Source organism: Protopterus annectens, chromosome 8.part0 (assembly GCF_019279795.1).
Source record: "Protopterus annectens isolate FY-2018-M chromosome 8.part0, PAN1.0, whole genome shotgun sequence".
NCBI classification, from domain to species: Eukaryota; Metazoa; Chordata; order Ceratodontiformes; family Protopteridae; genus Protopterus; species Protopterus annectens.
Window position 1 is genome coordinate 1,612,700,189 of NC_056741.1, and position 27,848 is coordinate 1,612,728,036.

A 27,848-nucleotide genomic window follows, 5' to 3' on the forward strand; every position below is an offset into this window, starting at 1 on the left:
AATGGAACCTATTCCTAAAGTATGACTAAAGTTCATGAAAATAGTACTGTTTCATACTTTGATGTTAGCCAGAAGTCCTCTTTGCAGCACCAGCAATGTGCCCAGTAACGACTCCATCTGCAATTCATACGGAGTTACATGTATCAGTAACATATCTAAGTACACTTGTAAATTATTTTTTATAACATTCATTGCTCCTATTGCTTTTGGAACTGTCTGGATATCATTCTTCCACACTGCCCTAATTTCTACCAGCAAATCCTGGTATTTTATGACTTTGTGTCTCTCTATATGTAAGACACTGTAGCCACTGGGTGTAGCAATTTCAATGATCAATGCTACTTTTGCCTTTTTTCATGGACTACTACATCTGGTTTTCTCACATCTATTTTTGAACTGTTGGTAGTGAGGGATCCCATGTTTTATAAACTTTATAATTTTTATAAATCTTTGTGGTTAATGTTTCCAGTGTTTTTCAGCTACTTCAATATTACAATGTTTACATAATCCCCAAGGCAACAGTCTTGCCACATTATTATACCTTTCAGTATACAGTCCTTCTGCCATTAGTATATGACAACCAGCAACAATATGTGTGACTGTTTCTAATTGTTTTACAAAGCCTATATTTGTCTGTTTCTCCCACATGTTCAATGGACTTTGTAAACCGACGTGTATGGAGTCCACTGTCTTGGGCCGCCAATATTAACCTTTCATCTTTTGGTTTAAATTCACCTCTCCTTAAACATTCCCGCATTCAGTCCTGATCACCATGAGGTTGTTCTAAGAGTTTTCTATACTTGCAACAATATTTATGACTTTTCCACATTTCTTGCATTCCCATCTGAGCCTTCACCTTATATTCTTTCTTTTGTTTTTTTGGCACATTCAGTTGCTACCTGATTTTTATTTACTTCTGGTTTGATTTCCATTTCCACTTGATGCCGATATTCTTCTGCTAAACTAAGCAGGCAAGTCATCCTAGACTTATTCTCCTCATGTTTCACAACTTTTGCGGCATTTGGACCTTCTTAGGTCAGTATATATGTATGCACTGCCAGAATTGCAGATCCATACATATAATCAATTTCGAGGAGGCCCATACCTCCCTCAGAATGGAGAATATGTAGTCTTGGTCTGCACTGATTTTTATAAATCATTTGATGAGCATGAAGCATCCTTCTTGTTTTCCTGTCCAGCCTTTTCAACAGCTTTTGGGGCCAGTCAATCACTCCAAAATTGTAAGTTAGGACAGGAAGAGCAAATTGGTTTACAGCCTGGACTTTGTTCCTAGGTGTCAACACTGCTTTTCAGTATTAATTTAAGACTTCTAAAATATTTCTTGCTAAGTTTCATTCACATTTGTTCATGCTTTATTGTTTATTCTTCATCAATTTCCAAATATTTATACTCTCCCTCTTGTTCAAGTTCTTTTGTGTCACATTCCTGTCTCAAACTGATGTTTTCTTGGTGCTGCAGCTTTCCTGCTTTAAAGGTTGCTTTTGCACAGTTATCAAGACAAACAACATTCTTAAATCATCTGAAAAAGTTTTTGACTACTTGCAGTTGTACTTTCAGTTCCTCATCAGATGAACTATAGAGTTTTAAATCATCTACAAACAGAAGAAAATAAGTTTTTACATTTACTGTTACTTTCTAGGAGACAAATTATAGCCATGATCTAATTTGTTAAGTAAACAGTTTAATGGGTTAAGGGCAAGACAAAAGAGCAGTGGTGACAGAGTCACCCTGGAATATCCCACTTTGAATTTTTATCCCTGGAACAGTAATATGCCCTAGTACAAAGGCATGCAGCACTGCAGGTGGCTGGCTCTGTGGCTGTGTTGAATGCCAATGAGGCTGTCCAGGTGTGATCATGTGCTAATTAGTCACATGTTCATGCTACCTGGAACTGCCTCCAGAAAGGCATCTATATGACATGTGATTCAAGAAATCTCTCAGCCATACAGATGAGCATGCCCAACGCCATCCTTGTACAGATAGTGAACATGGCCAAAAAAAGTGGTCAGTGACTTAATATGACATTGGGTACATAGATCAGGAGCTACTGGGAAATCATTAGAGGCCAGGGATACAAGAACAGTAAAGTGCCATAATGGCAACAGCATCAGTATAGGGATAGAGGGGTCAGGTTAATCACTATAACCAAAAAATACAGCAACAGTTATGTGTCATAAGGAGACAGACATCGTGGAGATCAGAGGGTGTGGACAATCACTAGAGACCAGTGATATACAACAACAATCAAGTGCTATAATGACACTGACATCAGTACTGGGAACAGAGTGGGTATGTCTGGAGGGCACTAGACACTAGGGCAACTACAAATGTGCAATAATGGCACCAACACTATTATGGTGATTGGGTATGGGGGGAATGCAGGAGGACAGACAAGTGAAGGGGACAGGTAAGGCGACTGTGATGTGTGAGTCTGTATTTGTAAGTGCGTTTGTGTATGTGTTCGGTGTTTGTGTGTGTGTGTGAGTGTGTGTCTGTGAGTGAATTTGTACGTGTTTGTGTGGGACAGTAATAGTGGAGGGGATGCCAGTACCTAGATGAATAGCAATGTACTATCACAGCATGCAGATCAGCACTCATCTTCATATCATAGTAGTAACTGCAATTCAGAGACATGCAAATTAGCTGATTGAGAGGTCTTTCCTCATTGTGGTTAACATGTCCCTCAATTACAATATACCACATCAAGGCACCTGGACCTTTTTCAATGCACACTAGGCCCTCTTGTGAATTCCTGCATATGTCTATTTTTTATTATTTTACATTTTAAAACCAGTAATGGAATGTCAAAGCTTATGATGACCTGTTTCTGCCATCTTTCTCACAACAAAAGTGCCTGTATACCCACACATCCAGAAGTACATGCAGACAGTGTTATTATTCAGTGAAGAAAATAATTGAATCAAGTTATCCCTACATGCAGTTCTCCAAAACAAGGATAAAAATTTATATTAGAGAGCATATAATGTTCATCCTGAAATAACTGAAATATTTGTAACAGATTTTTAGTGACTTTTTCTACTGGATAATTTTCACAGGGGGTCAGGTCTCTGCAACAGATGTGACCCCCTGTAAATAGTTCCTCTGCCTAATGTTTCAAACTTTCTGTAGTAAGTGTTAATAGTGTTGGAGGAAGCATTTTACATCAAAAATATATATAAAAAATAATATAGTACTTAAAAAATAAGTAAGTAAAACACAACAATTTTACAGAAAGGCCATGCTCTCTGTCCCTCTTTCTCATACGCAATCTCTTCTACTTTCACACACACATGCATATACACACACACACACACACACACATACACACACACACACACACACACACACACACACACACACACACACACACACACACACACATAGTTTCTATTAGTTTCATACTCACATTCACTCACACAAGCATAACTGTCAACCTCTTCGAACAAAAAATGTGGACAAAGTCAAAACTAATGGGGGGACAAAGCCCTAAGATAGGGACAAATTTTAAATATCGCTCTTATAATCATAGAAAGTTGCTAAAATAAAAGGTCTTGTATTACTGTTCATTTTTCTGAAGCATATAAAGCCTGAAACACAAATGCCTGTCATTATTTATTGAATTCACTCCTCACTGATTTGCCACAGAACTTCAGAAAACCACAAATTTTATGAGGAACAGACAAAAATATGAAGCAAAAATCTTGACATGCTGCCACAATTTGGACAGTTGAGAGATGTGCACAAAAGATCGCTCTCACTATCTCTCTCAATCTCTCTCACACACACAGTCTCTTCTGCATTCATACACACACTCACTCACACAAGATTGCTCTCACTCTCTCTCAGTCTGAAACACACACACACACACACACACACACACACACACACACACACACACACACACACACATACACACACGCACACACACACGCACATACACACACACATACACACAGAGTCTCTTCTGCATTCATACATCTATTCACTCACACATGATCTCTATCACTCTCTCTCGGTCTCTCTCATACACACACACAGTCTCCTCTGCTTTCATACACACATTCACTCACACAAGATCTCTCTCACTCTCTCTCGATCTCTCACACGCAGTCTCTTCTGCAATCATACACACATTCACTCACACGCAGATAGAAACATTAACACACTCATACACACACAAATTCACTTTTTTGTTTATTTTTTTACACTCGCTAAACAGCAAAAGTGCTCTTTAGTGAGTGTAAAATAATGGCGGTCATTAGCTTTTTCTTTTTTTTTGTCCGAGCTCCACGGCAGTTTGATATCCTGCCATGAATCGGCGGACTAATTTTTCAGCACAAATTACTTGTACATTAATACCCTGCTGGGGAATGTTTGTTTTCCAATCAGGGTGCTAGTGAACAGTTTTCCCATTCTCTATATGACTAATCATTCTCCACATTTAATGACTCTGAAGTTATTTAATGCAGTTTTTTTTAGAAATTGTATTTTAAGGGTGTACTGTATGTAATAAGAAAACATTGCATACAGTAAAAAAAAAAATAAAGCAATCACTGGTGGTATTTTTAAAGCACTAATCCTATTGTTGTTAGTGACATCTGAATGAATCATTTAAAATTTGGAGCCAGAAAATTATCAAGACATGGTTATGCTGTATTTAATTATGATAGATTTTATCGTGATGTAATGAATATTAAGAAGTAGTAAAACTACATAATGAAGACTGCTTCACTAAGGGTACTGCACTTTAAACAAACAGTTCCTTATTATTTCAAGGATACTGATTTTGGTATAAAATATCACTAAAGGAGCTACTGGCAGTCCAGCTAGCTGGAATTTTGTAAATAATTATATGTCGTTTGTGAATATTAATATGATTTATTTAGAAGTGTGACAGAAGGAGATGCTGTCAGCCCAGCTATCTGGAATTTTGTAAGCAGCTGTGTGTCATTTGTAAATATCAATATGATTCATATGCCTATGTTACAAATGTGTTAGAACTGTATGTCATTGTATAAACGTGTGCTGAAGAGATATTTTACATACTATTGTAACTGTTTAGCTGTATTTATTTTAACAGGGGAGACTGAAACTTCAGTAGAATGGTTGAGGTTGAGTTACTTTATGGCTGGGGCATAAATAAAAGAGATGCTATCTGTCAATTTCAGTGCAGCAGTAGTAATAATGTCTAGAACTAGAAGTTTTTTTATACTGTCTTTAAGTGTGGAGAAATGTAAATTGTTTTACTACTTCCACCATTTGCCAAAAGATCGCGGGCCAAATTCAGGAAGCCTCCGTGTAAGAGTTATAACTCTTGCACGGAGGCTGCAGTTAAACGGTGTGATGTCAGCATGTCATGCATATGCATGAGGTGCATGAGGCATGCTGAATCACACTGTAAGTCTTACACGGTCCGTGTAAGACAGTAGGGGGCGTGTCCTTAGGCTAAGCCCTGCAAGCGGACACGCCCCCGGAAGTCTAGAATGGCAGAAAGTAAACACCCACGAGAGAGGCCATGGAAATGTGAATAAACACACTACACAACACATGCCCCCACAGACCAGGAATGTAAAATGTAAAAAGTGAACAGATGTTATAAAATGTAAAATGTAAACTTTTTTATTTTTTTTAAAACCCTGTAAATGTTTGCTAATGCGTGCGCTCGTGTGCGCGGGTGTGCTACTAGCGCAACTGCAGTTAGCAATCAGTGGAAAAGGATATAAGAACTAAATATGCAAAGTAAGCCAAGAAGTAATAGCATAGCGGTAGAGTTTTTGGCTTAAGAGCAGGCAGGTAAGGTTCGAGCCCACACAGCATCCTTTTTTTTTTTGTAAATAAGCACTAAACAGGCCCCTGACAGTATTGTACAAATGTAAAAGTATTTCCTTTTGTAAAATGGAATGAAATGGATCACATATTTTCAAGTAATACAATAATAAAAATATTTAGAAATGTACTCATAGCTAAGCTGCTGTCAAACAAGGTGAGACAGAGTGCCCGTAGCTGAGTAGTGTTTCAAAGGCTGCAAATTGCTTGCCCGTAGCTAAGCACTGGTTTAACAGGCTCAAACTGTGTGCAACTAGCTGTGCTTAGCTTAACATGTGTGTTAATAGCCAATTAAGGTTTAACCCAGCTCACACCGTTTGCGCGGAGGTGCGCGCCGCGCCCACAAGCTAACCGCTGGGCAACGTTAAGCAAGCTGTATCAAAAGTGCCTTTACACAGACACATCCCTCAGCCTGTCTAGACAGTCATAAAAATTAAAAATCAGTAGTCAGATTTGAACCCAGGATACCATGCACTAGAGTCAAGGTACTAAACCACTAAGCCATGACAGCAGCACTTAGAAACGCAGAAATAGCATATATATATGATGTAATCCAAAATGGAGCATGATAAGGCAGTTTCTGTGAAGTTGATACAATTCCAAAACGGCCAATCATAGAAATGTGTGGGACAATCGGCATATATAAGCCCCATAGGCGGGAATACACAGCATAAACAATTGTAGAATAGACCTGCAGGCAGAATGAGTGGAGTAGGGGAGGGACGTTGCTTTCGAGCATAGCGGTGGGGCATTGAGGAGTCCAGATACATGGTCTGGCTCCTAGTTCATCATCATGAGACCCAACTCATGCAGGGCCAGGTCTCATGGGGAGCATACAGGGCGGAGGCATGGGACCAGTTGGCTCATGATCTCACCAGTGCTACTGGGATTCCACGTACCGGTGAGCAGGTCCATCACCACCATGTGGACCTGAAGCGACGCAAGCAAGACCAGATGACCCAATGGATCCAGGAGGCCCAGGATATGCCCAACGCTCCACTACTGAGTAAGTTACATTTTACTTATGTATGTAAGGAATTCAACTAGCTGATACCATGGAGATGTGTATTCCAATATTACTTGTTTTGTATTACAGCTGCAGGTGTCTGCTCTGCGAATCGCAGGGCACATGACAGCAGGCTGGTGTGGCTGCGCCACCATGCAGGTTAGTAACCCCACCTAGTACTTGTAAATAAATATTATAGTGTAGCACTTAGCAGAACACTGCAGTGTATTCATTAAAAGTAATTGAATGTGCAAGCAACAAGTGAAAGTGTGCAGGTATGGCTGCATTAAGTTCATCAGTATGTAAGTGAAACTGGAAATATAATTGATAGAAATAAATAGTTCTGTAATACAGATGTCCCACCATTAATTAAATGTAGTATAACCTGCAGTAGTCACAAGAGTACAGCTTCAGAAGCTGAGTTAATCACATGTGAGATATATCCCCTGTTGAAATGCTGAATCATGACAGAAGTGAGGCTGCTGGAAAGTGTTTGAATCACCACAGGTCTAATATGTGAACAAAGCCTAGAAGTACCAACCTGAACTGTGAAATAGCAGGATGTGTGAGAGTGACAGAAAGGGCCATGTATCAATAAATAAAGTAGTAATAACTCCTGAATTTATAAGCCTCAGTGTGGTTCTACAGAACTAAATGCATGTGGGAATTAAAAATTAACATCCCAAAATGATTTCAGTGTGTCTGAATCTTGAATGTTTAAGCCAAAATCTGTATATGGTGATCACAGTCAACAATTTTCAGATAGAATGAATGATTGTCTGACATACTAAACATCCATAGTTGTCCCCTGCCCTGTCATCAAAATGTAGCAGGATGATGTATCTGATCAAATTCAAAATAACTAGGATAGTGATGTATCTGTAACAGGTCTAGCATGACAGTCAATTAAAAATCATTTGAAAACTATCACCCACAAGTTAATTGTGTTTCTATTACAAATGTATATCAATGTATAATTTATGAATGTGTCAACATTTTCTTTCTCCACCCCACCCTATAATTGCAAATTAAAAAACTCACTAAATATTGGTATGTGAACATTTCATTACCCATGGACATTTGTCCTGTTGTTTCAAAAATATATGCATGTCCGTTGTTGCATGTGCCCTGTTCATACCTGCAAACCTGATGGCCTGTTGCCATTAATCAACCCTGCATGTTGTTTGATTGTGTATTTCAGTTCAAATAATGCATGTGATATTGATATGCCTGTTGTTCAATGGTGTTAATATCTGGGTGTTTGTTTAATGGGAATACCAATGCATGCTGTTACAACTAATTTGAATGGAATAATATGCTACTAACCCAAACTAACATAACATACTCACAAACCTAGAACGCTTGGGAAGGCGGGTCCCAGCGGACCCACTTCTCCCACCTCATCTGGCAATTGCACCTGGCACTAGTGCCCAGGCCGGACCCTCCTCCGGTGGCCCTGTGCCACCTTCGGGTGGAAGCACTGCAGGGGATGGGGCCTGTCCCCCCTCTACAAGCATGGCCGGAGGAGCCCGTCCACTCACCCTCCAAGGTGTCCGGTCTGTGGCGCGAAGGGAGATTCAAGACTCTGTTCTTGGGCCCCTACGCCAGCTTGAGGCCCGGGTGGCACAGCTTACAGGCATGCCCGTTGTCCCGCCTGCACAGCCCCCAGCACAGCCCCATCCTGGGCTGTGAAGGAACAGTGGCAACTGCCTATGGGTGGGGATATCAGTTCCACTGTTGCCATCTGTGGGCTCATGTGCCCTGGATATCCCAACCTCCGTCCCCGTCAATTGTGTAACCACCCCACTTGTGTCATACACCGCCCCTGTATGCGTCTTGTCTGTCTTGTCTGTTAACCTACCCAACCTACCTCCCCAGCTATACCGACTACCTTCACCTGACATACCACTCTCACCTGAAAAAAAAAAAGGGCACTCTGTACCCACAAAAAAATTACGCCCCATACATAGCTGTCCATGTTGCACACATGTCCGCTCTGCATGTTGCACACATGATACAGCTTTAAATTTTTATGTATTAATTGTTTGATTGTTTAATTGATTAAGAAGCCGGTTGTTGAAATATACTGGATCAGTTACATTTTACTATGTCTGATGAAGCGGAACACTGAGTCCGCAAAAGCGCTTACATTTTAAATAAAATCTACGTGTTTTTATTACTTGGTCGTTGGATTATCCTTCGTTGGAAGTGAACTTTCACTGAAACTAGCATTTTGTCTGCTGCTCTTGGTTTGGGAAAGTTTTTAAATATTACAAAGGTTCTTTGATTTTTGTTTTTCATATATGTATATATGTGTATATGTATATATATATATATATATATGTGTATATATATATATATATATATATATATATATATATATATATATATATATATATATATATACACACCCACACACACACACACACACACACACACACACACACAATGCATATATACACACATATATGTGTATGTATATATATATATATATATATATATATATATATATATATATACACACACACACACACACACACACACACACACACACACACACACACACACACACACACACACACCTTTTTTAGGCAAGGTTCAAATGACAAATTCACCACCGTAACAGGTATAAGCAAGCAAAATCTGAGGGTAATGCTACTCAATGCTAGAAGTCTAAACCTCAAAATGCACTCACTCGAGGCACTCCTTAAAATGGAGAACATTGACATCTGTGCAGTGACAAAGACCTGGTTCAATGCTCCAGAGAGCACCCCTGCATTACAAGGCTACAATTCATACCACACCTTTCGGCCACCTAACCCAGAACAAAGCACTAAAGGTGGAGGCGTGTCAATATTCATTAAGGATATCCACACCTCCAGGCTAGTTGCACAGCATAATGCGTCCGAGATTATCCAAGTGCAACTAACTCTGGGCAAGACTGCAATCCAAATTGTAGCTTGCTACAGACCCCCCACCATGCCCCAGGATTCCCACTCCTCATTTCTTGATACACTGGAAAGTATTAGGGTACAACCCAACACCCTAATAATGGGCGATTTCAACTACCCCACCATTAACTGGGAAAACTACTCATGTACCAACTCTTTTGCTCAACGTTTTCTAGAATTCATAAATTCCAATGCCTTGGATCAACTTATTCACATCCCCACCAGGGGCAGCAATATCCTAGACCTGGTCATTACCAACATGGGAAACCAGTGTTCCACACCAGAGGTCAATTCCTCGTTGGTCAGATCCAACCCCAAGCTAATCAGCCTAGGCATCCACATCCCACCCCCAACCCCAATTAGGGAAACCTTCGTAAAAAACTTCTCCAAAGCCAACTTCACACTTCTTAAGACAGAAATGGCAAACTTCATGACACCCATGCAGACGGACAATAGAGATATGACTGCTGAATCCTACACAAATGCACTTTATAAGCACTTACACGAGTGCATGGATCATGCTATCCCTAATAGAACCAAGATGCTATCTTCCAAAAAAGGAAGTCAATCTGGTGGTCTCTACAACAGAAGAAAGAAACTGTTGCAAAAAAAGAGTAAAATCCCATGACTAGAGGAACTCCCTGGTCAACCTCAGTAAGAAGCTGAGATCCCTCATAAAAACCTCCAAAGCTAGTTACAAAAACAAAATTTCCACTGACTCTAAAGACAACCACAAAGCATTCTATAGCTATGTCAAGAATCTTAATGGGAACACTCAGATCTGCTCTGAGTTACAGCACAATGGCACTAAATATACAGAACCAACTGATATTGTCAACATCCTAGCAGATAGGCTCAGTGCTAACTTTACACCCTAGAGGGCCCATCTCCATACCGGAAGAATGCGGAGTTCCTATAATCACGGCTGCACAGGTAAAAAACACACTCTCCAAAGCCAAGAACACAGCATCCATGACAATATCCCAGGCTGCGTTCTACACGAACTACAGAATGAACTGGCACCCTACCTAAGTACCATGCTCAATCATAGCCTCACCTCAGGCTTTGTACCCACTGAATGGCACACCATGACGGTTATCCCACTCCACAAAGGGGGAGCCATGACGGACCCTGGGAACTACCGCCCCATTAGCCTGACGAGCCTGGTCTGCAAGGCCATGGAACGTATCATCGTGGAACTCATAAACAAAGACATTGGCAATCTCCAAACTCTGTACCCTACCCAGTTTGGATTTGTAAAAGGCAGATCATGTCTCCTAAACCTAACTGACTTCTTTGAAGCAGTCAACAAAGCCATAGATGAGGGTAAAATGGTTCACACAGCTTATCTAGATCTCGCCAAGGCTTTCGACACCATCCCCCACTCAGGAATTATAGATAAGCTCACTAAACTAGGTATAAATCCCTATGTCACAAGATGGGTTGCCAACTGGCTCACAGACAGAACCCACACTGTGAAAGTAGTGGATTCCAAATCCGACTTCAGACCAGTGACAAGTGGAGTACCACAGGGTTCAGTCCTGGGTCCTCTCCTGTTTGGTATCTACTTCTCTGAAGTGCAGGCTAATACAGAAGGTCTTTGGCTAACAAAGTTTGCAGATGACTGCAAACTAGGAGCCATAATCAAAACTCCTAATGATGTGGACAAACTACAAAAGGGCCTCACTGAGACAGATACCTGGTGTCAAAGCCATGGCCTGAAGTTCAATGCCAAAAAGTGTATTGTCATCCCCTTTAGTAAAAACTCTGTACCCATGAACTACCACATAGCTGGTAGTCTACTTAATGCCGAAACTGTGATAAGAGACCTTGGGACACAGGTGGACAGTAGTCTCTCCTTTGATAATCACATCGCCACAGTGGTCAGGAAATCCTTCTACATGGCTCATCTCATCACAAAAGGATTCTCATCCAGAAAAAAAGAGGTCATTGTTCCCCTCTACTCATCACTCATTAGACCCATTATAGAGTACAATGCCCCTTTTGGTATGTACCTCACAAGACATCTACAACAACTGGAAAGACCACAGAAATACCTCACAAAGGGGATTACTGGCCTCAAGCAGATGCCCTATGCAGGCTGTCTCAAAAAACTACAGCTTTACTCCATCGCATATCGCCTACTCAGGGGCAATCTCTGCCTAACATACAAAGCTATGTCAAACCCAGAGCTGTTGGACATGCTCCACTTAAAGAAATCCCAATCCCTCTGAGCTACACACTCTAGGGACCTAAACGTTGTCACCACAATAAACAGAACATGCTGGAGGGATAGATTCCTGTCCCAGAGACTTCCCATACTCTGGAACAGACAACTTATCTATGTCAAACAGAGCTCCTCATTAGTACTCTTCAAGAAAAATCTTGATAATTGGATGGGAAATGGGAAATTCACCCCACTTCTGTGGCTCTGCTCGACAGGGGCACAGGAAAATCATTTTCTTGGGTGGCGAAAGCCAGGGTACATTTTTTGGCTAGGCTTATATAGGCCCTTGGGCCAATAGCCTAGTACCTAGCTGTGAACCTATGAACCTATATAGATATATATATATATATATATATATATATATATATATATATATATACACACACACACACACACACACACACACACACACACACACACACACACACACACACACATGATAAATATGCTATGCAATGGCAATCGTCTGGCAATTCTCCAACCTTCTGAAAATAATCTGGCAATTCCATGACAAACCTATGTAACACAGTAAACTTTATTAATTCAGTAATACAAATTGTAAAATGATGGATGCTGAAAAAGTCAGAGATTAGTGTAAGTTGCAGCTTTATAATGACATGGTATTGCATTATGGTACTACTCATGAGAGACATATGTGTTCATGTATACATGGCACTACTCATGACGTACATATGTATGTATGCATGTATACATGGCACTACTCACAGCATGCATATGTATGTGTACATGACACTACTCATGACATACATATATATGTATGTGATCATGGCACTACCCATGACATGCATATTGAGTGGTTTATCCTGACAGGAAGTGTACGAATGTATTACTTTAATGAAAAGGCAGCTGACAGAGCTGACAGCTAGCAGAATTGAAAGGAAAGTATTAAGAGCTTAAATGGCATGTGGATTACTGATACTAGGAAACAGATTTGGTGATAATGTGTCATTAAGCATAGTCTCAGTAGACATTTCTCAGAAATGGTTCTCATATTTAATGGACTAAGCAGTGTTATTCTCTGTAAAAACTATCATTCCATTATGAAACTACAAACTATTCCAATAACAGTGCAAACCAGACCTCTTTCAGAAAACTGTCTTTGCTTCTTGGTCAATTGCAAAGAAATGGGCAATCACTATGGCTAATGAGATGTGAGGTGGAACAGAAGTAACATAATCTGACACTACCCACAACACCAATTCATGCCCAATACCGAGTGTTGTCAAGGAGAATAACTTTCTAATTAAGTAATGAACCAAAATACATCAGCTGCAAGTAAATGCTCATTCATTTAAAAATGTAATCCATTTTGAAGCTGCACATTAGCTTTTAATATTACACCTTTTCTCTACAGTGATATTTCTGCCTGAAAGAAGGATGCGAATCAGTTCTCACTGCCTCCACTCCATGCATTGCACTTAATGCATAGTTCCAGATAGCTGGACACTTTAACAAGGTTTAAACATAGGTAAAACTTACTTTTGATAAACAGCAGTACAAAAAGGTGCTCCCCTTTGGGTGGAGGGTGCTTACACCAAAACCAGGTGCATAAATAGGATAATGTGTCACCATGACACCAGCTTTGAAATGTCCTTCATTGTTTAAAGTCTATTAGTGTATACACAATATAAGGAATAACTTGTAGTGACACATTTTCTGACTAACCACTTTCTGTAGGACTTTCATATGCAGGTTTCAAAGATAATGTATGTTGAATTACTTAAAATGACAGCAGACTGAATTAAATAGATAATAGACTATATACATATATATATATATATATATATATATATATATATATATATATATATATATATATATATATATATATATATACTGCAAGTGTGCCTTCTCTGAAAAGAGTATTAAAAGAAAGCAGGTCAGACGTGCAGGTCTGTAGAATGGCTTATATAAACAAGACTGAAATTATTTTCTGATAAATAATGATTCAAGGCATGTGGAATGAAAAGAGACTCTTTGGTGATTGGTTGGCAGTTAGTGCTTTGCACTTTTCTCACAGTTGCTTAAATTGTTACAGGCACCGGCGAAACCCAAAACCACTTTACATCTTTTTTAATGTCTATTGATATGTTTATTTACAGTGCACCATACTTTAAAACCTCTCAGTGTTAGAAATCTAGACAAAGCCTGACAAAATGGGAGGACAAAGGTTGAAAAATATGGACAGATTTTAAATATTCTGCTTCTAAACTTAGAAAGTTGCTGGAATATCAGGGTTTGTGTTATACATTTTATGAAGGATTTGACATCTAAAACTCAACTGTCTGTTATTTAGTGACTTCAGTCCTTAGATCATCCTAGTGATTTGCCAGCAAATCACAAATTTTATGAGGAACAGGCCAAATATATGAGGCGAAAATCTGGACATTCTGCAAAAATCTGGACAGTTGAGAGGTACGCAGTGCATGATTTCTCTAATTTATTGTATTTGCTGTTGCCGAATTAACATCCTCCTCAAATTTTTGTGTTTGATTTCGCCAAGTTTTTAAGGCAGGGGAGAATTGCCTTTAATAACATTCTATTACTGCAAGGCAGAATTCATCCAGAATAATTTTTTTTTTAAATCAGAGTTGTATTAGTTTACTGCATCTTAATTATACAAATTAGATTTTCAAGCTGAATTGTTTTAATGCTGGTGTTGATGGTACTTCTGATTTTTTTTTATTCTACAATAGCAGCCTGAATACATAATGATTGTTGATGGTGAGCAAATGCAGTTTAATTCAAGTTAGTGCTAACACAAGCACAGATTATTTATATATTATTTTAGTGACATCTAATAACTTGACAGAAGGGTGATAACCTCACAGAAGGACTTTGTGGCCGAAGACAAATATTTATGGTTAACATTAATAAGGAGTATGCATATGCTGATGTAACTTCACAAAAACTGTTTGTGTTTTGTTTTTTTAAGGCTTTCTTTTACAACTAAGGGAGGGTAAAGACCCCACCACATTGAGGGCTATGTGTGGCTTGCCCCAGTCCCAAAAAAAGTAAGAGTATGGTTGTATGTTACAGGCACAACTGATCACTGCAACTAGGTCAATTTTCATAACCTTTGAGAAAAAAATACTGTTTCAAATTAACAGTTCTGAATTAACACTTGATAAGTCAATAGGAAACCAAAACTTTACATTTGACAGGTCAGGACTCAATTTATCAGAGTTGAGAAGGTATTCCTGTTTAATTGCTTTTTGCCCTCTCTGAAAGCCTCAGTTTTGGCTATGGTTCATTTTGTTCACTGTCACTCAGTGCTGATCACAGTGTTTCTTCTTTCCTAAATCCTAGCACTGGTTCTGAGAATGCTGACTTTCTTATCTACCAAAGTGATCCGTAGCTGGCGGTCCCATTATCGGTGCTTCACAGATCCTTCCTGCATCATCTAATACTGACCTAAAAAGCTCCTGCTATCTTTTTTAAGTCAGATTCTTTCTTTTTTAATTATTCAGGATATAGCCCTATGGTGCAGAGGGGTGTTGCCCTTATTGCAATTCAGGTGACTAGAGTACTTAAAGAGCCAGGCAGGGAGGGAGTGGAGTAACAGAACATAGTCCGCTAATCTCAACCAGGAATGGGGGGGTTACTTGTGCATAGGTAGCACACAGAGGAGAGTGATTTCCTCAGTGGAGACAGGAAAAAAAACAGCCATACTCATAGCTGGCTATAGGCACCAGGGAACCCTGCAGTCACTGAGGGCCACCTATTCCTGGGGGGGGGGGGTTGGGGGGGCCACCACAGCAAGTTACCTTATCTTTATATTTTGTAACGCATCTGTCATACCAACAAAAGCTAGTATTGTAAATACTGTATACATAATAAATAATGTGGGTAATAACTCTTATTTATATCTCTTGTAAAATTCAAAGATATCTTTGGTTATAGCAACAGTGTTTTATCAAGCAATGGGCTTACAATTCCATTAAGTATTTTACCACTGACATAGTTCCCCTGGCTTAGTTAAACCCTGTTGGTGTACATTGGCTCCACTAAAACCAACATTGCCAGCTTTAGGTACCCACAATGCCCATGGCTGCAAGGGGGCCCTCTTAATCATCCTTGGAGGGATGTCCCACAAAAACTGCTGCTGGTTGAGAGGAAATGAGTAGAAAAATAATATGAATTTCCTGATTTAGCTCTTTAACTTGAACAAGGCTGTGATATTACCCTGTTAGGATAAAGCTGATAATGAACATGAGCAAGGTAACCACCAGAGAACAACAGCCCAGAGTGACTAATCTGAGTGCACACCTTAGATTTTAAGAAAAGCTGATGCTTCTGATTGCCATGGATGGTTTTCTCTTTAAGGGAGTTTTATAAATACTGGCAGACATCCAGATGCAATAACTCTCAACTTTTTGATGAACTATTCAGCGTAATAACAATAATAATAGCAGAATCAAGGTTCAAAATCAGGAGCACATTTTTAGTATCACTCTAATTCATTTAAAAAGTTAATAGAGTAACACCTTTTCAAGCAATGTGCATTTTTTTGGGACAATAAATATAAAACTCTGATGTTTTGGATTTATTGACTGTAATTCTGAATGATCTGCAAGCAAATCAAACTTTTTTTATGAAGAACAAGGGAAAATTATGCACAAAATTAGGGAAGGTCTGTCAAATCAAGGACAGTGACAGGTATGCATTACTCCTTAATGAGGTAAATAAAAGTGGCTTACACCTGCTGCTGTTTGATGACTGCTAAACAGCAATTACTAATGTGGTGTGGCACTACCAATGTTGCACAATGTACTGCTATTTGCTGAAATAACTACAAAACTAGTATTGCTATCACGTATGCTTGTGTGTGTGTGTGTGTGTGTGTGTGTGTGTGTGTGTGTGTGTGTGTGTGTGTGTGTGTGTGTGTGTGTGTGTGTAAAATATCAGTGATTTTTATCTGTGCATACACACAATAATGCCAGGACACTTACATTATTCTTTTGGGTATCAGTAAAACATGTAGCTAACAAGTAATTACATTTCAAAAGTAAGTAATGAGAAGAAAAATATGTATTAATTTTCTGATTATGCTCTTTAACTTGAACAGGACTGTGATGTAACCTTGTTAGGATAAAGCTGAAAATGGCCTCTGCTCTCAAGTCGCACCCATTATAAAGCCAGCCCTGCATGGATGTGTGTGTGTACAGAAAGCTGCTCTAGCTTATGTGGGCAGGTGGTGGTGGTTATTACGTCTTTAATTTTCATCACAGTCAAACCTTGGAGGTGTGCAGATGAGGTCATTATAGCTTGTGTTTGGGCTGGGGATAGTGTGGTCACTGTTTCTTTTACTTTTCTCACACACCACAGAGGTGTACAAAGATGGTTACTCTAGCTTGGGTATGGGTAGTGTACTACCTAGGAACAACAAAGTAGAATACATTACTGTAAACATTATTGTTTTCACTTTCCTCACAATCACACTTTAGACACATATATAGATAGCTGCCTTTTTTAGTTTGGTTTGAGAAGCAAGGAGGCATGCTATGTATATGTATGTATGCCAGTAGTCACTTGAAACACATGACTGTGGCAATTTGAACCTCTGTTTTCATCCCTGTCAAACACCAGAGGGATGCACAAGCAATCTTTTTGGGGGTTAGGGAGGCAGGCAGTTCCAGATAGGACCTGTGTATACAAACAGCAACTGGCTTGTTAGTTTATTGTGAGCTACTATTTTATGATCTTTGAACATTAAGCTTTGGGTAAAACTTATGTCTTCCTTGAAAGAAAAAAGAATGACTGAAATTCTTTTCTTATGTTTTTTTTTTTTTTAAAGTCACCACAGAATTAAAAGTCTGGGGAAATTCCCTGAAATATATCCCAGGACATCTATAACCCTATGGCTTCCTTGGTCCTGGCTTATGTGAGTTATTTCCTAAATGATTATTACTGTGCCATTTTGATTAGGAAAGATGTGTTGAAAGGATGCAAGGAAAACTAATACTGAACAACAACACATTTTATTTCCTTAATTATAATTTCTATTCAAGTCATCAGGAGGTGAAGAGGTTGTGTAAAAATAAAAAAAAAATAAAATGCACTTCAGAGCATATAGGAACTTATGGCTCCTTAAAAAAACTGAAGAGTAAGGCAAAATGTTAGAAAAGGAAGAAAAAAATAATGTACATGGTATAGAGAGACCAAGATGGGGAGAAAAACAGGGGAAGACTAGAGGGTATGTGTTTCTGTGGGGAGAGGGACTGATAATGGCTGAAACAGTAGGCCTAGGCCACCATTTTACCTAAGTCCAGACCTGTACATAGAGTTGTTGTAATGCATCATTGCTGGAACTAAATGCCAGTAACTCTAAATGTCCCTTTGTGCGATGGGCCAACATAATGGGGTACATAGGTCTGTTGTAATTCAAGAGTACTATAGCTCCAGGTCAATCTGTGGGTACTACTCCTAAAAGTTTGCAGCATGAACTAAAAGGTTTCTTAGCAAAGGTGGGAGTGACAGGCTGATATATAGACTTGAAGTGCCTGGGGGACACCAACTTGACATCTGTTGGGGGCCCCCAAAATACTAACACCAGCTCTGACCATACTTGGCAGAAGGGTGCAGCACTCCTTGCAGGTATCACCTGTTTTGGAAGTTTGGGATAACCAGCATTGCCAGCCCACTGCACATTCCTATTCCACTCCACAACATTAGAATATGCAGTAAAACACCTCAAGACTATCCCTGAGGGCTGGCTGAATGATGGATCCTCCAGGTCAACCATTGGCTGTGTAATAGGAAACAAATGAGCTGACTGACTGAAAGGGGGGGGGGGTGGAGGTAATCAGCAAGTAGTGAGGCAAAAACAGCAAAACAGAATGTTAATTACTTGTCAACTAGGTAAATGAATTAGGCATTATGGATCCTATTCACACATGACCTTGGCCACAAGGACTAGTCTAAATGAATGCATGCATGTGTGTGTGTGGGTGGACATGTATCTTATATATATATATATATACAGAAAGAGACACAGACACACACACACACACACACACACACACACACACACACACGCACACACGCACACACGCACACACGCACACACGCACACACACACACACAATTAGACCAAAAAAAGTAGAAATTAAGATGTACAGTATATGAGGAGAATTATGAAAAGAAATACAAACAAAAAATCATGTTCATAGGCAAGTTCTAGGCTAGCTGCCATTGCAGGCTATTTTAAGCCTAGCCCATTTACCCTTTTGGTGACTGAATTACCTTATCTCTTTAGGAGTTAGATTGGCCTTAGACATCCCATGGTCAATAATTATATTGCCCCTAGTGAGAATAACTGGGATCATGCCACAGATAATTTAATGGGACCCATGAGAGGGATAAAGCTTTTAGGAACTTTTCATGTCCATCATTAATATAGGGGGCTGTCTTGGGTAAATTTTTCTGTTACCCATCCATAGAGAAATGTTGTGCTTGAATATGGATAATCTGTTTTATGAGAAGGGAAAATCTGTTCCAGGACAGTGGTACCTGTTCCCCCAAAAGTGTTGTAACCTCTGCGAGTACGGCAGCTGCAAGGTCTCAGGAGAACTAGGAATATTTCTGAAACACAGTTAGAACCAGATTGGTTACTTTGTACAATGGATGTCACATCACTATATACCAACATTCCCCACTGGGCTGAATTGGAGGCCTTAGAATATTGGCTCAATAGGACTGAATTATATAAACCTGGATTCAATACTCTTTTGTTGTGTTTGACTGAACATGTATTGACCAAGAATGTTTTCTTTTTCAAAGGTAATTGTTATTTGCAAACTAAGGGGACAGCAATGGGAGCTTCCTTTGCTCCTATATACGCAGATTTGTTCATGGCATATTTCGAAGAACAGGTCATTTATGATACTTCTCATAATATCTATATAGAAGAAATGGACATCTGGCGTAGATATCTGGATGACTGCTGGTTGGTATGGAGGGCGGATTCTGAATATCTTTTGGAATTTACCGCATACTTGAATGAAAATAAATGGGGAATCGAATTCTCTGTCAACTATGATAAAAATAAAATGATTTTTTTGGATGTTTTGGTTTGCTGTGCATCTGATTATACGTTGACTACAGAAATTCATCGCAAATTCCCTGGGAATAATTCACTCCTCCATGCCTCCAGTTTTCTCCCTCCCCACATTTGCAAAAACATTCCCAAATCTCAGTTTATGCGTGTTAAGCGCATTTGTTCTGACAAACACACCTATACACGATTTAGGGATGATTTAGTTCTCAGATTTCATGACCGGGGTTATAAATTGGTTCAGTTATTACACACCAAACATACAGTGGACAATATGAAAAGGGATGATCTTCTTATTTATAAAAATAGGACTCAATCAAATTCCAAACCACCCAGACTCATAACCACTTATGGACGCAATACCAATATATTAATTAATACTGTCCAGCAAAGCTGGACTTTATTAACATGTGACCCGAAACTCAATGAGATAATTGGTGACAGATGTCTGTTTTCTTTTCGTAAAGGCAGAAATTTATCTGCTTTTTTCAATCATTTTAAACATTTTGAAGCCAGAAGTACCAATACCACACAAACCACATTATCAGGTGAACCTTTACTGGGCTGTTTTCCTTGTGGACATTGCACACATTGTGCCAAGTTACTTAAAACAAAAAATTTCAGTAGTCAGAACACCCCTGTAGTGTATGACATAAAATTTTTTGCCAACTGTACCTCGGACTGGGTAATATATTTGGCCAAGTACAACTGTCCTGCATTTTATGTTGGTCAAACTTCAAGACCCTTAAAATTCAGAATATCTGAACATCTCAGTGATATGAAAAATAAGAGAGAAAACAATGCTCTTTATAAACATTCATTAATACACAGTAATGCATGTTTTAGTTTCACCATTATAGATAAAATAAATACACCCAGAAATAGTAAATTAGGTTGGCATGATTTACTGAATTCCATGGAGAAAAAAATGGATTATTAAGCTTGGTGGTCTCTTTAAGCCAGGTCTAAATCAGCAATTGTAATTAATCACATGTTCCATCCAACTGTTTATAAAATGGTTCTTTTTTGTATGAATCTTTTACACTGATGAAGGCTCTGTATAAAATCAGCCGAAACCGGTCTGCCATAAGAACCTATATACTTTTATTAAAGTATTCTACCTTATAATTAGGTGCCTTGTTTGCTGGTCCTTGTTTTTGTTTGGATACCTGTTCCCCCAACCCATTTTTTTATGCTGCAAAAGGAGTTTAGATCTTTTGAACAAGTATTTCTGATGACATCTGACTTAATGATGTGCAGTCGGTCTATCACTATTGGATTAGTGGATGCCTTACATGCTAGAGAAAGGTCACCTCTTCACAGTCTCTAGGATACACAGTCTAGTGACAGGGTTTTGATATGTTCCATGTAGGACATATTTCCCGGGATTCATGAAGCTCGGCGCAAGGCCGGCGTTAGGCTTGCACCGACCGTGTGGCATTTAGATGGCGCAGTAGCGCCAAATGCATATTAATGAAGGCGCGCTGCCGCCACAGCCACGTGCATAGGAAACGAGCGTGAGTGCATAGGGAGTGTCGAAGTGCCACACAGAGGTGTGGAAATGTCAGCTGTCGACGTGCAACCTAAAATGCTTGAATATAACAATTTGCCTGCAATAGTAATCACACCTGTCAGTGTCCGTGGATACTGAAACGTATGCAAAGCATGCAAGACAATTCTTGTGAACACAAAATTAAGAAGCAAACACAAATGCATGGTAGGGAATATCGAGTCTCCATCCCTCAAACAAATGACATTGAAAACCGTGTGCCCGTATTCTAATGCAGTGTAGATAGTTATACCAAGTGGAAGTGAAATGTATCATTTTAGCGCTCCACCAATAGCTACGTCTAGCCCAGTGGTCAGGGTTACCAGTTGTCCCACATTGTGAGGGATAGTACACAGCTGGGCAGATGTGTCCATACCAAAACCATGATATATGTAAATATCTAGCGACCGTATGACAGAATTATATCCCACAACGCATGTAATAGTTGTCCCTATGTAACATACCACATGTGACAAGAAATAGAATAAGCAAAAAAACGAAACAGAAGGAGCATATAAACTGCTACAACAATAAGCTAACATGTAGGCAGAAAGGAAAAGTATTATCCGTAGTGCTGACCGTGGGTATGTGTTGTCCTGTAAAATCAGATATGTGTCCGGAATATATCCCATCCTGGACATATGAAAAGGTGGCATTCTACCAATGGTCAGAGCAGTTGACCAAAATCCACCCATATGCGGTCCAAGCCATACTTGTCAGGATGTGTCACAGTTGAATGGGTATTACCTGGGTGTACCAACCATGTCATGAAAGTTAAGTATGGGCGTGTACCTATGTGCGTGATGTACAGCATGTGGAAGGTGAAACATGCCAGGGTAGTCCACACAACCATACAGGTACCTGACATATGTAGTGTATGCAATGTGTTCCCTTGACCGTGTCATGGGCCATCAACCAAAGAAGTGATGGATGGAGTGTCAGGAACATGTGTGTGGGGGGGATGGGTAATGGTATAATCCACAAAGGCGAGACTGTGTTGGATGCAGAATAGGTGAACTGGATGTGTATGAGGGAGCAGCGGGTGAAACAGAAAGAAACACAAAGAACAAGTATACACATCTGCAATACAACCTGACAGGCCATACTGTAGAACACAATCACACAAACATATGAATATTAAAATGTGTGATACAAATGTACAGAAACGTCACCGGCACATACCCACAGAATGCTCTGGACGGAACTGGCCCATTCAATTGCAACACACCTGGATGCATAATTGAATACCCATCATCCCCTCCACATCCCACAACCCACCCCCATACCTGAACGTCCACCAAATCCAGCCATACTCGGCCTACTAGCTTGGCGCAGCCATATCTACACATAGTGACCACTACTCATATGTAGTAGGCAGTGTCACCCTAGACAGTTTCAGGATTGCAAACTATGTATCCCTTGCATGTAAACACCCAACACATTTTCGTAAAGCCAAAAGAATGGACGGTATTGGTCTTGTTCAATTTTTGGATATCCCTCATGGGATAAGTAACCTGTGTAAACATCAGACTGGGTATCAGGACACGATGACCAGTCCTGTAGACATCCGGACACAAGTTGAATGTGCAGTAGTGGTACACGAGACTGTCCAGCCCTAGACGATCATACAGAACCTACTACCCAGGATCAAACACCTGCCCATGACGCACGTCTCCCCACATGAATAATCGAGAGAATATTTTGTACACATTCGCATAGTGGCACTTGTAAATAGGGTGATTAAGGCGCTGACATAAACAGGGTACCTCCTGACCCACTGTGTGAGGGACAGTCACTGTTTGGGTAGGTGTGTCCTGACCAACAATGATACAATGGCAAATGTCCTGTGATTGTAGGAAATAACTATGTACCATACTTCATGTAACAGTTGCCTAAAGCAGTCATGTCTGGATATAAAATACATAATTCATACAAGAAACAGACTAAGCAACTAAAGTGCTAAAGGAATAGGCTGTCAGCTAGGAAAATATTGAATGTTCTAAACCCTGCACTCACCGTGGGTATGTGTTGGCCTAAACAATCTGGTGTCTTCAGAATATATCCCATCCTGTACATATAAAAATGTGGCAACCCTACCAATGGTCAGAGCATTCTCACAATAACTGGCCAGCCTCTTAATCATTCACAAAGCCAGTGACCGTTGGAGGAAAGGTGTTGAATGAGAATGACTAATGACAAGAATTAAGAGTAATAGATGCATTTAACTGCAGAAAATAAGTAGTAATACGAATCTGCCAACACGTTCCAAGTTAATAGTACTAATATTGTAGAAGTGTCAGTGATTGTCCCTGATTTGTCATTGCCTTGTCTCTGTCACTGTTGAAATTAGTCTCTGAGTATCATACATGTTCGTACACATATGTACATCAACCAACTGTCACATTTGTTGACAGGACTATTGCATACCTGTACTGAATTCATAAGTGATGTCCAGAATAATATTCATCGTATATATGAATGAATGAAATAGTGAAATGTGAAGGGAAACACCATCTGCCAACCATAAGCGTACCGGAGTTCTGCTGTGGTGACCCCCAAACCCGGAAAAGCAGAAAGAAACAACTACATGCAGACAACAATATGTTGGCGTACAATCTCTGTAACACAAGCACTCCATTTATTAACATAAATAATATGAATGTGCACAGAAACAAACACAGTAGCAGGAATAATAGGCTGTACATACGAGAAATAGGTCAAATGACACTGTATCTCATCACATTTATCAGAGGTACATACCCGATACTGTAATCATGTAGTCCGATGTAATACGCATCACAAGGGATTGCACACATCCAGCGTGAGTGACAAATGTAAGCACAAATGTCGGTGAGCGAGCAGGTGTAAGCTTGTTTGTCTACCAGTATTCCAGTAGTGCACTGTTAAAGAAATGTGGAGTCTAAACGGGTATAAGGAGCTGTAACCAGAGGTCAGCAGTGCTTAACACTGTGCAAACCCATGCACAACCGCTCCCACCTGCTGGAATGTGCCTTACCCACTCCGTATCCAAAGGCATTGTTCTGTCCGCAAACAAAGAACCGTCCTTTGCACGTGTTGGTAGCAATACCCTGCACACATAGCTCATGTGAATTACGAATACACCATGGCATATGTACAGACAACAGACCACACACATACCATACAGCACAGTCATCCAACAGTATAGCAATGTACTGGCAGATATGTCCGGACCACTGGTGTTTGCAGGCCTGGCCGTCCTGTGTTGCAGTGTGTGAGCATGCCCAGTATGACTGTTACGCATGTTGTCGACTGACATTACCGTCATTCCGTCATGTGTGTGAGCATGCCAAGTATGGTCAACTGGATCGCATGTGTCACATGTCCAGATAGTCAGTACTGTGGTGCCAACCCCTGCATTCTACACCAACACATGGCATGCTGTGTCTGCAGGGTAGCTAATGGTCATGTGGCATTGACAGTTGCTACATTTCTGCATAGCGTGGGGGGACATCCATCCACATCCACAGTCCTACACCGCACCAGGGGTGGCGCACATGACTCTCACATGTGTATGTTGGAAGGAGGGCACAGCTGACAGTTGTACACATTTGCCACTACTGTACTGGTATGCCAGGTACTCCATGTCAGTGTGTGGATCTACCTAATTTGCTGGTTGGAGGCATACTAGTGTATGTCAGATCCTAGCTTTAATTACCAGCATAGTGGTGTCGGACATCCTAGCTTTCACAACCTACATCCAACTGCCTGGCCTGCTGTAGTCTGTGTGTGTGTCTGTGGGGGTTGGGGTCATTCATTGGGCATATCCAGAGGCCATTGTATATCATTTGTCTGTATTGGTCTACACCTGTCCAGCTGTATGGAACGTGTGTGGGCTGTATGGACACACATGATGTTCAGCCCATAACCTGCAGTGGGTTAGGACACCCTGTGTACTACCGGCTACTATTGTGACTCTGGTATGTGCTACAGATGTCATGGTGCCACTATGGACGTGTACTGTCTGCTGCCCTAACATTCGGCCACCAAATTCTCCTGTATGCTCACATCCATACCATAGCAACGGGTGAATACACATTCTAATACAACCGCCAATTGTTAGGTTGATAGACATACCTTGGGTGTGTTCCGGACCTGTGGACGGTGCTGGAGGGCTGCCTATGTTGGATGCACACAGTGCACTTCCTATATATGGCTGAGCACTGGTAGTGTCATGTTTGGCATCCATTGTACTGTGTGTGAGTCAGAGAGGGTGAAATCCCTGGGTACCTACTGTGTCAGTGCATATGCCTTGTGCTGCCTCTTTGCCAAGGGCAGGTCATACTGTGCACGGCCCTTTCGCCTACTGGGCCCAGGTCAGGTAGTTCCTCCTCCAGGTCACACTGTGACTGCACAGGCCTTGGCAGTGGTGGTGGGCCGTGTGGCCCTGCCCCATGCTGTTCCTGCTGCAACTGTTACTGCAGGATCAGATTGTGTAGCATAGAAAATACCATAAAGATTTGTGTGCATGTAGCTAGTGAATACTGCAGGGCTCCACCTGATGTGTCCAGATACCAGAACCATGACCTGAGCATCCCAAACACATGCTCAATTATATGTCTTGCCTGTGCATCTGCCTCATTATGTTGTGATTGTTCAGGTGTGTGTGCATTGCTGATGGATGGGTGTCATCAGCCACGACTCCAGTGGTTACCCAGCATCCCCCACTAGGAGACTGTATGGGATGTCCATATTGGCAAAGGTGTGGTACAGCTGCATCAGATATCATATATCGGAATCGTCATAGCTTCCAGGGCAGACAGCACACATATTCAGTTTAATGCCCTGGCCATCGCATATGGCCTAGCTGTTGGAGGGTATGCCCCTGCAGTTAATGTAGGCCCTACCCCTCTCACCGGGTGGTGCTTTGATGCATATGTGTGTGCAGGCTATAGCACCCAGTACTCCAGGGTAGTCAGCCATGTGGTGGAAGAGATGCATATTGCTGGTCTACTAATCATATGTGTTGAGGACATGCACGTGCTCACTAGTATGTGTTGACATGGCGTCTGTGAACTGGTGCAATACTCTGGATGCAGATACCTGTGAGATCCACATGATATCCCCAGTTGTGCTTTGGGAGGTACCTGTGGCTAGTATACCTAGGCAAACACATACCGTGGTATCCACTGTGATGGGTTTCCCTCGGCCTGTTTGATGTGTCAGGTGTGGCAGGCACAGGTCAACAAGTCGCTGTAGGAGGTCTCTGTCCACCCCATAGCGCTCCACTATCCCCAGCTCATGTAGCCCCTGGTAAGTCACCCTGGGGTCTATAAAGTCTTATGTCACCCCAGTAAGGGTTGTTCAGCAGCATACACATCCTCACTGCCCTCAGCCTCCTGCACATTTTGGTCTATATTTCCTGCTGCAGCCCTTCTCATTTGGTTGGACTGTGTTGTGAAATGTCCCCGCATGTATACACCGGTGGTGTAGAGTGTGGAAGAAACCTGTGTGTATGGTGCTTGCTCACATTACCGTAGTGTTCTGGTGTGGGCTGGCCATGTAATCTGCTGATTGTGCTGATTATCACCTGTTTGTGCAGCCTGTTCACCCTGACTACCCCACTACTGCTTTTGTCCCTCCCAATGTCACCAGGCATGTATAGACACACCCCTAGCTTAGGCGTGCTAAGGCAGGAGCACTCCCGAGGCACAGGTCTCCCATGTACGTACAGTATGCCTGACCCCCCCCATGCTTTCATCTATATTTGAGCTCTGCACCCGGCTATCTACACTCATACACTCCAGGGATCTGCATCACACCCTGGGGATAAATGGGATACACTATTGTCAACCTCATCTGCATAGTATAGTCTTCAAATGCATAGTTATATGACCCATACTGAACCTCCAAATTAATAACCACTGCTTACTGTCACTCAGATCCATACACAACTGGTTACAGGTGCCTTACTATTACCGTATTCAATGTCCCATGGTCTTCCCAGCAACAAAGAACCCGGGACACTGCACACTACAGACGATGTGCTTTACCACTACACCATGGCAGATATACATACATCCGAGGTGATCATGTACAGATCATCCAGCACAAACATTCAATAGTGCTAATGTCCACATTCATATATGTATATATCTATGTCTATCTATCTATATCTACATATATCATATATATATATATATATATATATA